General features: G+C 39.6%; 1 protein-coding gene across 2 annotated transcripts in view; it reads left to right on the top strand.

Annotated features, from left to right (window-relative positions):
• Positions 1–2,424, top strand: part of LOC102679605 (alpha-mannosidase 2) — a 78,773-nt gene that overhangs the window by 9,353 nt on the left and 66,996 nt on the right. The window lies entirely within an intron of this gene.

Genomic DNA, 2,424 nt, shown 5'->3' with positions numbered 1-2,424 from the left:
ATATATATATATATATATATATATATATATAAATAATATTTGGTGGATCGAATTTCCACCGACTCGCGGGGATCCTGTACTTTCTCGTGTGTCTCGTTTCGCAATTCGACTCCCCCCTCCCCCAAGTTCTGGTTCTGGAAGATCGGCCATCTCCTTTCGAATTGACCCGAAGAATTTTCTCTGGTAATAAATTTAATTTGGTGTTAAGCGGTTTAAGTTTTCGAATCGATCGGTTTTAATCTAGACTTGGCCCGGATTTGGTTTAATCGGGATAAATGTAGGCTTTTTGTTTAGAGTTGGTTTATTCAGTAATGCGGAGAGGTGTGGACTTAATCAGGAATTGGCCGAGTTTAATCTAGATTTTAGGTATCGTGGATTTGGTTGAATCTGATCAGGGATAAAGACTAGTCTTCGTTTAGACTTAAAATTTAAATAGATTTAACGTGATCTAATCCGAGAATCGAGCAAGTTTGATCCAGATGTAATATGAATTTAATGAGATCTAATCGAGATAATATTAAAATTTCGTGCAGAATTCTAAAAAATTTAACTGTATAATTTTCGATTTGATCAGATTCAATTTTAACTTAACTTAACAAGCATGTAAACACATTCTGAAAACGTAAGTCGAAGTCGCATCTATCGAGATTGAAAAAAAAAAAAATCGAATCTAGGTTCAAGTGATAATCTGGATACAACTGGATTCAACCAGATGTAACACGATCGAGCCCAATCTGGAGCTAACTAGGCTTAGTTTAAACTTAATCAAGCTTAATCTAAGTCAAACACGCCTATAGTTCAGAGTTAACCAGATCTAATCTAAGGTCAACCGGTCTTAATCCAAATGTGACAAAACTAAATCTAGACTTAAACGGATCCAATCTGTTTCAATTCCACCAGCATAGGTACATATGTACTTATTCCTTCCTAACCTAACCTAACCTAACCTGACCCTGACCCCCTACAATTCCGATTAACGATCCCTGATAAGGATCCCTGATCGTGGAATTAACCGAGATTCGATGGAAGAAATACATCGATCCCTTCGCTTAATAGCGATTATACGACGACACGACCCGCGTTCCATCAGATTTTCCCGGTTCTGTGGCGGTCGATTACATCGGGATCAAATACGATAACGAGGTCCTTTACCCAGTGGGATTAAAGGGAGGGACGGTTGGATGCCTTTTGCGCGGTTGGGGAAAGGGAGAAGAGAGAGAAAGAGAGAGAGAGAGACTCTTCAATCGCGCACAGGTTTACTTATTTTTCACGCTCGATGAGATTGTTCTGCTTCGAGGATCGCGTTTCCACGTCCGTCTCTGGAAAAATCTCGAACTTCTTCTTCCCTGCCCGTCCGTGAATCGAACGCACTATTGGTTAAATCATTTTAAATTAGAACGCTATATTCCTCGATGAACCAATCAAGATTAAGAATCTTTGTTGTAATGCATGACTTTATGGAAACTTTAAAATAACAATATTAAGAAACGTTTATTCGTATTATTAAAATGTATCAATGTTTAAGTAAGAAGAATTTAGAAGTTGGAAATATATAGTTAAGAAATTCACGATAGAAGATGAAAAGTTTACATATACGCTTTACGCGGCAAAGATCGCATCGGTATAATAGAAATCTTCATTATTCATGGAGCTATGAGAAAGGCTATCTGGAAAGATAATTCGTAGCCAAGATGGCGGCCCGTACGTGACGCCAGTTTTGTCGATCAACGCCGTTCTGCCTCAAAAGCTGAAATTTCGGGAGAAAATTCTATTTTTCAAGTGCAATTTTTCAATTATTCCTGGAAAACTCGTCCGAACAAAGGAGTGGGACGTTCGTGTGGTGTGACAGGAGCCGCGAAGAACGTTAATTGTATCGCCAGCGGCGGTTGCGATAAAATTACGAGCCAGGAGAATTTCCCTTTGCCGGATTAAAGCGGCTTTAATGAGATTATCTCGTGTTTTTGACCCGTTCCCCATCCTTTTATCCATCCGCGGAAAAGGCCAGTCTTCCAGACTCCCCTCTCCCTCTCTCTCTCTCATTCATTTATTCTCTTTCTTTCTTTTTCTCACTAGTTCGATTTTGCTATCTCTGTCTCTCTGCCCCTCTCTCTCCCTCTCTACAGAGTTCACTTTACGTGCAACGCTCGAAAATTTCCGAAGCTATACTACACTCCCAGTTCAATTTCAACATCCCTGTGACCCGATTCTATCGTATTCCATGACGAAATTCCCCAAGGGGCCCGATTAATCCCCACCCACACCGAACAAGTAAGAACCGAAACTCGTAATCCCGGTAAAGATAAAAATTTCCTCTCTATGGAATTTTACTTTTTCGCGTTTTCCTTGTATGGAGAAATGTTCATACAGTTGTTACATTTTTTAAGGATTCCGTCACGTAATCCGTGCCCATTAGAAATTACATTT

The sequence above is a fragment of the Apis dorsata genome, unplaced genomic scaffold (genome assembly GCF_000469605.1).
Source record: "Apis dorsata unplaced genomic scaffold, Apis dorsata 1.3 scaffold_5, whole genome shotgun sequence".
NCBI classification, from domain to species: Eukaryota; Metazoa; Arthropoda; class Insecta; order Hymenoptera; family Apidae; genus Apis; species Apis dorsata.
The sequence above is the reverse complement of the archived record's forward strand: the minus strand, read 5'-3'. Positions and strand labels throughout refer to the sequence as shown.